The 12360-nt window shown below is 34.0% G+C and overlaps 1 long non-coding RNA gene across 4 annotated transcripts; it reads left to right on the top strand.

Moving 5' to 3' along the window:
- Positions 1 to 6285: 6285 nt before the first annotated feature.
- LOC142627897 (uncharacterized) lies at positions 6286 to 10595 on the top strand. 4 transcript variants are annotated; one of them, XR_012842958.1, is made up of 4 exons: positions 6286 to 6604; positions 8559 to 9323; positions 9456 to 9599; positions 9647 to 10592. It is a non-coding gene; the product is annotated as an uncharacterized LOC142627897 (long non-coding RNA). The 4 variants fall into 4 exon arrangements; XR_012842957.1 differs by lacking the exon at positions 6286 to 6604 and adding an exon at positions 7056 to 7943; XR_012842959.1 differs by lacking the exon at positions 6286 to 6604 and adding an exon at positions 7968 to 8009.
- Positions 10596 to 12360: the final 1765 nt, after the last annotated feature.

The raw sequence follows: 12360 nt of genomic DNA, 5'->3' as shown, positions 1-12360 counted from the left end.
CATGCAATTTAACAATTTCATTATGATATTTTTTATATATAATTATGGTTTGCGAATGAGAAGTTTGGAACAAGTAATTTTTTTTTTTTTTTTTTTTTGAGAAGGTGGAACAAGTAATTTGATCTAAAAGATATTATGTACTTATTATAAGTTACAAGTAACTGATCCAATCTTCTATTTACAATCTGCACTCTTTATGTGTTAATATCCAACGCATGGATCTGGGCTAATCTCTCTATAAACTTTATAAAGAGGTGATGACTTTTTCAAATGAGGATAATAGGTTTAAATTCAATCTCTATTAGTCATTTATATACAAGTTTAGGGCCGAAAAGAGAGAGTATTTCCTATTCATAATGAAATAATGGGAGAGAAGTTGTAAGATACTGTGAAAAACAAAATCCCAAATTTTCGTTAACCACAAGATTTTAATGGTTTTATTGGGTCCAAATGTTTCTCCTTTGTGTTAAAATCTCATTCTATCTCCTTTGTGTTCGAAGCAGGTTGTTTATAAAATTTTATGTTGTTCACATATGTTGCACTTTTGCGTGGACCAGTAAATGTAATCAAATAATCAAAAAGCCTGAATGACTAGTACTGCAGCTAAAATTATGAACCGCGTGGACTTGGTTGACTAAATAAAGCTAGTAGCAGAAATTAAACTTTCTCAGTAGCAGCACAAATTCAACAACTATTCGTTAATATGAGCAAAGAAATAGAAAGAAACTACAAAAGAAAAAAACAAAAACCAAGTACCATATTTCATAAAACAAACGTACGTGTGAGTTGCTATATATGTGCTAATTGCTACAAGCTCTCTCTCATAACAAAGCATAAAGAAGCAAATAATATATAGCTCAAATAATTTAATTGGGGTTTCCTTAACCCGACTAAAAAGTAAGTCATTGAGTGAAATAAGCCATGATAAGTCTACAGTAGAAGCTCAACTGAGGTGAACAAGATTCGAAAGTGTAGTTGTCATTATAAGATACTACAATGTTTACCAACCATTTCATTTTTCTTGTATTGTCAATTGCAATTTCACTCTCCAAGTGAAATTCCTCTTAATCACAATTTAATTTCTTGTATTGCACGTCATCAATGAGCACATTTGGTTATATTATCAAACAGATGGGGTTGTAAGATATTGTTTATGCTCTAAATCTGGTTCTGGTATGAAAAAATTCATATAGAACTAGTGAATAAATATTGGGCAGGCTGCTTGTAAATTTTAATATGATTTTGTTTAGGAAATTTATAGTATTGCCTCTGTAGGAGTGGGAATGATCTTATGTGTGAAACATGCTAACACTAATACACGTAAAATTAATTGATACCAGGATGAAATCTAAAGTTGATCTGCGTAGAAAGAAGATATATAATCTAAAGTTTATATTATATATGGTGCTCTTGCCTTTTCAATAAACTCTTTGACTCATTGGTTAAGTAGGTGGGTTTTTCTTTTGTAATTTTGTTAAGCTACTAAAGGTTAGTGGTAAGGATCTTCCAATTAACATGCAAGCTCACAATTGGCAGCAAATACCCACCACAAGTTGTCCCTTAAGTAACACAACCAATCAGGAATATAATACATATACTTCATTATTGACTAGAGTACGCAGCACCGCACAATTCACTTAAGTTGTGAGAGAGAAGTTAAAAAAATAAGTGTAAAAGTAAAATTGTGAAAAATTAAAGGTTAAATTATTTTTTATTTAAAGGCTAAGATTAAAAGTGGCTTTTGAAACTTTCAATCTCAATCTTTAATCTTTAATTTGCAATCGCATGGTACAACATCTGATCTCAATCCCTAATAGTTCGTTTGGATTAAAGGGGAGGGAGGAGGAGTAGAGTAGATTTAGCTTATTTTTAGCCAACTCTACTCTTCTCCCCTCTACTCCACCTCCTTCCCCCTTCCATCCAAACAAGTTATTAAACTTGAGGTAGTGGATTACAAGGAATAACATAGCGATACATTTGAAACCTTTTTCTTTTTTTGGGCTACAATTGTGGTACTTCTGCCTTTTCCACTAATTGGTGTTGATTTTGCTTTTGAGTAAGGTTAGGGATACCACTTTTTTTCAGATTATTATCATTGATTTTACATTTTTTTTTATAATGTGAAGTAGAATCTTATGATTCTCGATTCAATCTACAATCTAATCCATATGACCATCTCACCAATCCTATGTAGGACTTTGATCTTAATAACCATGGTGTGAAGTGATGATATACCACATAGACTCTATTAATCATAATTTGCCCTTAAGCTTAAGATAGTGGATGAATGTGGGGTTACAATTATGGTGCTTCTGCCTTTTCCACTAATTAATTGGTGTTGGTCTTGTTTTCTGAGTAACAATAGGGATACCAATTTTTTTCATATGATCAAAGTAACATCATGTTCATAAGGTCCACTAGTTGTGAAAATATTGTGACCCTAGACTTGTTGTTATGGTTTTATTGACTCCTATATTTTCCTGCTTGAAGTGGAGGCTTGGGATATTTTTTTTTTTTTTTTTGGTTCAACCTATTACTTTACTATTTGCTTATATACTTCCTTCTAAATAAGTAGATAATTTTCTCAGCAAAGAAGTTTCTAAACCTTTCATTAATCAACCATTTACTCTTTTTGTTGTGTTATAAATCAAAATTTCCATTTCAATGTATGGCTCGGGCTCTAGTTTCTAATTTCTATTATCATGGAGCAGCTTAGTTTAATCATTTATTTTTCACTTAAATGGCAGCAACCATACAAATTATTATATACAACTGAAAATTCATACGATTTAACAATTTCGTTATGGTCATTAACTGATCTAAGTGCACCTGAAAATCGCAAGGTCTAGAGGTCATTACATAATGGATTTTAATTATGTTTGTTCTTTGAGTACATTGCTATTAAATAATGTAAGTATAGTAAAACAGTTTTTTATAATATTTTTTTGTAAATGTTGCAGTGATATGTTGTAATGAAAAATAAAAATAAAAAAGTGATATGTTATAAAAAAGTGATATGAGCACTCCCAACGAATCCTTGTTTCCACTCTTTTATACTTATTTTCACTATCTCTCCCATGGCTTTATATCCCTCTTTAATCTTTTAATTATTTTGACAACTCATATTTAAGATTTTAAAAGATTTATGTGTCCCACATTTAAGTGGTAGATAAAAACTCATGTCTTAAAGATTTTATTTGTGAATAACAATTTCTAGATAATTCTAAAACACTTCTTTCTTTCTTTTTGAGAAATAATTAACTCTAAAACACTTAAACACATATAGCTGGAGGTACATTTATTTTTTTGGGCAATTTTTTTTTTATTGCATTTCGTATTACAGCCTCCTCCGTGGGCATATGGATTTTGCTCTTCGTTGCACCGCATGGGCTTTATTGGCCAGAGTAGGCCCTCAGGCTTTTGAGATTGTGGATTCCAATGGGCAATGGATGCTTTGCTCACAGCTAATGGGTACTTTTGCTTTTGCACTTATTGGTTGGGCGGGGCTTTTGAGTTTAATGATTTTCATAATCAGAGCATTCTCATAAAAAATCTCATTTTGACACATTAAAAGTTTACTTTATTATTTTAACACACCATTTTACCATTCATTATTTATCACATCTTCTATTTTTTAATTCTATACATTAAAATAATATATACTAATATTAAAATAACATTAAAAAAACCATAAATATAAAAAATACAAAATAAAAACCCCTACAACCAGTGACAAAACCACCACCATACCTAGCACAACCCGCCGCCACCACCACCACCACCACCACCATACCTAGCACAACCCGCCGCCACCACCACCACCACCACCACCATACCCAAGCACAGCCCGCCACCACCACCATACCCATAGGTACAACCCGCCACCACCAACAAAAATCCATTAGTCGCCAATATACAAAGAGAAATGAGAGAAAAGAGTTGAACTCCACGGCGAGGCCGACCCACCCACTACCGTCGCTAACCCACCCGTCGTCGACCCACCCACCCATCAACACCCCACATCCCACCCCACCACCATCTCACACCAGAATCACCACAGCAGAACACCAAATCCACCACCACAGAAAAACTAAAGCAAAAACAAAAAACACAACCAAATTCGCACCCACCCACCGCCGACCCACCCATAGGCCGGCCCACCCACCACCTGAACCCAACCGATCTGCACCTAGAACCCAACTGATCTGCTCATCACCATCTGAACACATCCACTGCCGAACCCACCCATCAAATCTACATATACTTCATTGACTAGAGTAGACAACACCCTGATTCACCCTAAGTTGTGAGAGAGAAGTTATAAAAATAAGTGTAAAAGAAACTTGTGAAAAATTAAAGGTTATATATATTTTTTTTTTCAAGAGCTAAGACTAAAAGTGACTTTTGAAATTTTTAATCTCAATCTTTAATTTGCAATTGCATGGTACAACACCTAATCTAAATCCCTTAGACTTGAGGTAGTGGATTGCAGGAAATAACGTGGGATACATTTGAAACTTTTTTCTTTTTCTGGGCTACAATTATGGTGCTTTTGCCTTTTTCACTAATTATTGTTGATTTTGCTTTCGAGTAAGGTTAGGGATACCACATTTTTCCATATTATATATTATCGGCGATTTTACACTTTTTTTTTTTTTAATAATGTGAAGTAGAATCCTATGATTCTCGATTTAATCTACAATCTGATCCATATGACCATCTCACCAATCCTTGGAGGACTTTGATCTTAATAACCATGGTGTGAACTGATGATATACCACATAGACTTTATTAATCATAATTTGCCCTTAAGCTTAAGATAGTGGATGGACATGGAGCTAAAATTATGATGCTTTTGTCTTTTCCACTAATTAATTGCTATTGGTTTTGCTATAGTTCAAGGCAAGTGTATAACCTGGACATATGGAAAAATTCATTTCCATTTTCCTAGGTCTTTGTAAAAACGTTCCTTAATGTGCTAGGCCCAATCCAACCTATTATTGGACCAAGTAAACTTAAATTTGGTCCACCAAAACCCAAATTTTAAAGTCCACAACTATTCAAGATAATATCTAATGGTACGTTTGGATTAAGAGGGAGGGAGGGGGAGTAAGTAAAGTTTCTCCAAAATTAGTCTTTTTTCAGCAAACTCTACTCTACTGCACTCCACTCCCCCTCTCTTCAACCTTAATCCAAACGGCCATAATTGCTTAAGGCTATAATTTGTGAAACAAGCCTAACAACCATTTTTTCACAATCAATAGAAATTGCTTAAAATCTCCCACCAGAAACACATTGGGCCCACAAAAGCCTAAAATGATCTTGCACTGTGAAAGCCTATTTTGAAAATGTGGCCATCAATTTCAGACAAAATTTGATGAATTTTCATTATTAGTAAAGATCTGTTTGGGTACCGCTTATTTTGCTGAAAACTGAAAACTTATTGCTGAAAGTACTGTGGCAAAAGAATTTATAAGCTAGCTGATTTTTTGGGTTGAAAGTACTGTAGCTTTAGCCAAATAGTAATGTGAATAGTACAAAATAATTCATCTGCGTTTTTCATCTTTTTGTGGGGTTCATAAACAGTAACATGGGACAGGTAATTTTCAGCCAAATGCACAAAACGTGGCGGCAAAACACTATCCAAACACTCACTAAGTGTCAAATTGGGTTCATGTGTCTTTAATTTTCTTTGGGTTCCATGATGATGGACAAAGAAGAAGAAAAAGAACAATAGTATAAAATAAATAAAGTTTATTTTATTTATTTTAGTTTAACTAAAGTCCTTTATAAAATCTATACAGAACTGTTTGGGTCCCATTATTAGTTCAACTAAGTGTCAAACAGTTCTGTATAGATTTTATAAATGACTTTAGTTAAGCTAACAATATAAAGACTTCAGTTCTGTATAGATTTATTGCTTTGGGTCTCATTATTAGTTTTTTTTTTTTTTTTTTTTTTTTGGAGTAGGGGAGAGGAAAGCAAATGGGGAGATGCGATTCGAACTATAAATATAAGATATTACAAAAGAAAGCCATTAGCAGCGTACTAACTTGAACCCCCAGTCCCAATGCACGAAAAGATTAGAAAACAAAGAATTTGTTTGATAGTTTACCTTGAACGTACAAAATTAATTCTAACGCATGTGAATTTATCCATAAACTGGAATAGTGGTGCCCTTAATTTGGAATAGATGCAACTTAGGGCTATTACCAAACAAGCTGCTTCTTTGAAAGGCCGCTACAAGATAGGGAACTTTTTTTTTTTAGTATTAGTTATATACGGTCCAAGTTTTAATTCCTACCTCACATGCAAAGCATGATCAAGTTCCACTTGGCCCGACCCATTGAGGCCAAGGGCCAAGTAAAAATGGGGCGGGCCGGCCCATAAATTTCACCCTCTTCGGTGTTCATAAATTTAGCTACAACTTCAGATTTTTGGATGATGACGATGGTGGAAAATTATTTGCGATTGTGCATGTGTCAGCAAAGTTCAACTTGCAAACTGCTCCAGTATATCTGATTGATAATTTTTCATTTGAATCTCATCAGTTTTACTTAATGGGAGTAGACATAGCTCAAGAGCGGCTTTTGTGGTTTATGAGGTAATGTCAATTGATTTACCATTTTATTTGTTTTCTATTTTATGGAGCTAAAATTGGAGTTTTTTAAGTTCCCTGATTTTGAAAGGACTGGACCATGTGATATTAAGAAGTTGCTACAAAATCATAATCTATACATATGAACTTGTGTTAAAGAGTACTCTTCTCAGTAGGAAATTTGGAGTACTGTCAAAAGATTTTGTAGCTAAATCTCCTAAAATTATTGACAATGTCATATCTAGCTCATCTCCTAGTGTAATCTATGATTATATCTCTAAACAATCTTCTTCTGTTTGTCATTCATGAATTCAGATCATACACAAAGTCCTCTAGTTGTTACAAATAGCATTAGACCAACAGATTAATATACACCATATGGGCAGATTATTTACAATGCATGAGGAAGATAAGATCAATCTCAAAGAGGAAAACCCATCAGGAACATCAAGTATATTTTTCCTTTAACTTCCATTTGTTTGTTTGATTATCAAATCCATACTTATTGCTGCTTCTCATTTGGATAAAGTCTTTGATAGCTCTGTTTTGTCATAGGAATTAGGATTATATTTTCTGGGTTATTTTTATGCTAATCTTCTTGCATATGAGTTAAATAAGTTGCAAGGCATAGTAGTAAAGTTTGCTGTAGGAATTAGCATTCTGCTGCTGGATATAGTATGTCCCCTATTAGTCACCTTTTTTTTACTAGTCTTTTGATTGCTCATGTGTAGTGCATGGTGCTCATCCCTTGTATAATGCATAAACATTGAAATTCCTCGTAACATGTTATAGCTCTTTGAATTTAAGGTTAAGCTACTATATATTCTCTTTAGATCATTATCATTGACGTCCATTGTGATTAAAAGTATTATTATTCTAATCACTTCTAATGATGACTGTTAACCTGAATAAGCCTTGAATCCCAGCCACTTGTAAACATTCCATGCTTTACAATAGACCTCTGAGGACAGAGAGGATATTCGGTGAGCACTTGGGGATGCGAGCATGGATTTTGAACTGCCAAGGGAAGTAGGTTTTTCCCCAATGACCAAATTTTCTCAAATTGGTTCTTCATGATTCCTCTGCTGGCTTTTTAGGTTCTCTATCTGGCATGCTACTATCTAGTTTCATATATCTTTCTCTACATTAATCTGTTGGGCATGGTTGTCACTCATGATTCAGATCACAGATGAAGCTCATTTTCTTAGTAGCCAGAGAGTGTTTGAAGTTATAAGCATGGAGAATGGTTTATAGTGATGAAGATTTGAGATTGACCTCAAATTTCATCTATTGTGCCTTTTTTAATGTCCTTTATATTATCCTTATCATCATGTTTGAATTGCAGGTCTGCGTTTTTTTTTCCTCAGAATTAAGCGACTTTTATGTTAGCTTTTTTAAAGTTATCTAAAAGGTACAATATATATATATATATATATATATATATATATATATATATATATATATTCTCCTATCTTCTTTGTGTGTGTAATTATCACTATGAATTTGTACATTATTCCAATAAAATTGCTCGACATCATTCCACCATGTGATTATATAAGTTTTAAATATAGTCAATGAATTGCTAATTTATGTCGATCTTGCACAATTTGGAATCTTGGTAAAAATTGTTGCCTTTCCTTTGGCCTCAATTCAATATAATGCTACATTGCATTAATGGTCTTACATCCAGCACACAGAAAATTTACTATGATATTCTGTATAGTGTACTACTTTCTGAGAATTTGTGGACGAGGAATAAAAAAACCAGATTGATCTTGGGATGGGTTTGAGCTTAAAACTTTAATTGTTTGCTGATGAATGTTTATTTTCAATTGATAGAATCATTTTGATGTCAAAATAAAAAAATTTCCTTTGTATTTGCGGTAATAAATTTTGTTGAAATTTTTTATTTCCCACACTTTGATCTTGAAGCAACAACTTGTCTGTAAAACTTGTGCAGTCAACCTATTGCAGAAGTGTAGTTTATACTGGTCAAAGCTGTTAAGCAACGATGCACCTCAATATCCATGTCTTACATTCTGGTGGTCAAAGATAGCTAATTGAGAAAGCTCCATAAGCAGAATGGCAAGTCTCTATACGGCAGAGCGACAGAGCTCCCTTTCTCTTCTCGCTGAAGCTCTGTCCTTGTTTACAAAGCTCTATACTCAATTCATACACACAAATGCTTCAAGATCTGGCTCTAATCAACAATGTAAATGTAACATGTCATGGATGTCAAGATGAAAAAATGTCGAGCAGTGACATATGAATAGGAAACCTGGCAACTGGCTTTATGTATAACTGTAAATTTTTCTTTTCCTATCTTTTTGTTGTTTGAATATGAATGACTGGTTATCAAGTTTGTCATTATTGGACGTGATTTCGAAAGTACTTAAATTGCTTGTATTAAGAAGTAGAATTTATTTGTATACTCAGATACTTACTTTAAATTTCATTTTTTTGAACACTACTAAGAATATGTAATTATATATATGTATTATGTGTATTTCTGGGGAGAAGCCCAAGCAGTGGGATTCTGTTCTTGCTGTGGTTGACAGTGATTCCAAGATGTCTCACCTACAGATCCGTTTCCGGATTTAGGCCCTTGGAGCAAAATCTTCTTGTTTGCATATATTGTTAAAGAAACTTGAGTGGCATTCATTTTTACAGCTGCAGATGAGAAAAACCAAGGGAAAAAATGTTTGTGGATATTTGCTTCTAGGAGGTAAGGTCTTACAATTATGACTTCCCCTCTCTTTTGCTTCTTGCCAGGATTTTCTTCCCTTACTTCACACCGTTAATAAGTGCTTGTGTTTGCTCCACCGTTACCCCTCCTCTCTCTCTCATCCTCTTTTAGAATCTGTAGAGGAATTGACACCTGCTGCCAGAGTTGCGGCCATGGAAACAGACTCAGAAGATCCCAAGTTTCCTGATGCCAGAGCTGCAGAGGCACGAGAATCTGCAAGTGTAGAGCCCCTGGCTACAAGATCAACGGACCAAGGTGATTCATTTTCCAGACAGGCTTTGGACTGGTATCCTTATTTGCAGATAAGGGCAACGCAGTACAGCCCACCAAGACTGTCTGGATGTTGCTGCTGGAACCCAGGGCCTTGCTTCATCAGAGAGAGTTTTGAGCTTTGACTCCGACATGTTGACGCGAGTTGGTAATATGGCTGCATCTACCATGACAGAACTGGACGCTTTCATGGAGAGGTTCAAACACAAGAAATACAGTGCTAGACTTGCCCCTTGGTTTTGGTCATTGGAGGGCCCCCAAGCTGACTTTCATCGATTTAATGTTCAACAAGACTGTGTCATTCCGCTGGATCAATTAGTGGGACGTTATCGTGACTTTACTGCAGGCTTCAAGATTGGAGCAATCACTGACCATTTTATGATCAACCTGCTGTGTGAGGTCTTGATGGACATGCACCATTCAAGTTTGGACGCCATCAATGAGACTAGGTTGCTAGAGTGGGGCAATGTAATGAGAGCCAGAGATGGTACAACCAGGCTTTGACTTGGATTTTCTTCTTGACCACTTGCTGTTCAGTTAAGGACTAAGGCTAAGCTTGAGGCTTTGGAGGTTAGGATTGCTGACTTGAAGAAGCTGTTGGGGCTGCGTTTATGCATTAAGTACTGGTTGTGTTTGTTATCATGTAAGGGGCCTTCAAAGCTTACTTTTTTTTTTTGTTATTTATCAAAATTTTAAGTTATTCGGGTTAGGTAGTTGCTAGTTATCAATTTATAAAGGAATATTGTGTATGCTTGTAGTATTTCGTTATATGGAAGTGTGCGAAGTACACAAGTTGACCATCAAGCGAGAAGAAAAGACAAGATCCTACGTTGGCATAGTTAGTTGGATTATGTACTCTTCTACTGTAAGTCATATCTCGATATTTTTTTATTTATCATTTTTCTTTTTTTGCTTATAACTAGTAGCAAACTTGCGTGATATACGATAAAAAATTTGACTACTTGTTTTTTGTTTAGTGAAAATTGAAAATAATAAATGAGACTTATAAGTGTTAGTCCCAAATTTTTCTTAAAATAATATGATTATTTTCTAACAAAATAAAGTTGATATAATATAATAGATTTTTAAAAAAAAATTAAGCTATCTATATTTGTTATTTGAAAATGTTTAAATGTTGTAAGTATTTTTTTATGAAGCATACTAAATTTTACATTCAATTATTAAATAATACAAGATAACCTCACAAAAGAGAAAGTAGAGAATACTTACAACATTCTAATAATGTTTGTAGTTAGTTTTAGTGATTCCTAAATGATTATGATTGGAACAACCTAGATTTTGACCCTAAATCCATTTGGTAATTGGTGTAATTACTAAAGATGGTTTTGAGAGGTTCATTCTTTTCCGGTTTGATACAATGCTTCACATGGGCCTTTCCCTTCCATTGTGGATTTTAATCAACTATTGGTAAACTTGGTTCTTTTTTAGAGATGTGTTGTTCCACCAAATAGAGACTAGGAGGGTCATATAAGATAGCTTATTCATGGTAAGGTTCCCAATGTTGGTTGGAAATTGATAGATCTCTAAACTGTTTCGAATAAAATCTATCATATACTTTATTTAAATCCAACTTAACGGCTTCAAAATCCATTGCAACCTTTCTTTCTAAGCATTGTCTTTATTTAAATCCAATTATAATATTTTCACTCACTCTTCCACCTTGGCCAAAGTCTACTTGGTTGGGATAGAAAATGTCATCCAGGAAAGACACAAATGCTTAGTTAAGATTTTTCAAATGATTCAAACCACATTGCAAAGTGTGTTGCATAAGCTAATAGGTTGGAAGGATTTTGGGAATCAAGATCAGATTGGTGTGAACCAGTCCCTAGAGATGGTGCCCTTTAAGAAAACAATAGAATTATGGACACAACTAAAATTCTTACAATTTCACATAAATTAACCTACCACCTCACATATTGGCCACCACAATTTGTAATTTTAAAATTTTTTACTAGCTCATGTGTAATGTGATAGACTAATTTGAAAATGTTTTTGAATTTTGTTGTGTCCTAGAAAGAGTATTAAGAAAATGATTTTGATATCATAAAATAGCACTAGGTAGGATATCCAATTCTGATTCCTAGCCATATTTCCTAGGTCCCTGTCCTAACGTTCCTTGTTGTGTTGGGCCCAATCAAACCTACAATAGGACCAAGTAAGCTTAAATTTGGTCCACCAAGACCGAAATTTAAAAGTCCAGAGTCATTCAAAACAATCTCTAAAAGCTTATTGCTTAGCCTCCATTTGGATACCAATAAAAAATGAAAATTATTTCACTATTCAAATTTTATTTTTAGTCTTATTTATATGTCCTAACGCACTTTTAGTAGTATTCACGTACCGTACTATTTTTAGTAACTTTTATCTTTATTTACGATACTTTCAACAATAAATTTTTAATTTCAGTAAAATAAGTGGTATCCAACAATTAGCTCAAATTTGTGAAAAGGGCCTAACGCATTTTTTCAGGTTCGATTGCAATTCTTTACAATCTCCAACAATAACTATTCTTGATTAATTGGGCTCACAAAATGCTTAAAATGATCCCCCACAGTCTAAAGTCTATCTTGAACATGAAGTGAAGCATACATGGCTATCATTTTCAGACAAAGTTTAATGATTTTTCATTTTTTGTGAGTGTTAGATTGAGTTCATATATGTCTTTTTTTAGGGTCCCATGTTTAAGGACAAAGAAAAAAAAATTATAATCCAAATATGTCTGCTT

The sequence above is a fragment of the Castanea sativa genome, chromosome 3 (assembly GCF_040712315.1).
Source record: "Castanea sativa cultivar Marrone di Chiusa Pesio chromosome 3, ASM4071231v1".
Taxonomy (NCBI): Eukaryota; Viridiplantae; Streptophyta; class Magnoliopsida; order Fagales; family Fagaceae; genus Castanea; species Castanea sativa.
Note: the sequence above shows the minus strand (reverse complement) of the source record. Positions and strands in the feature narration are given on the sequence as shown.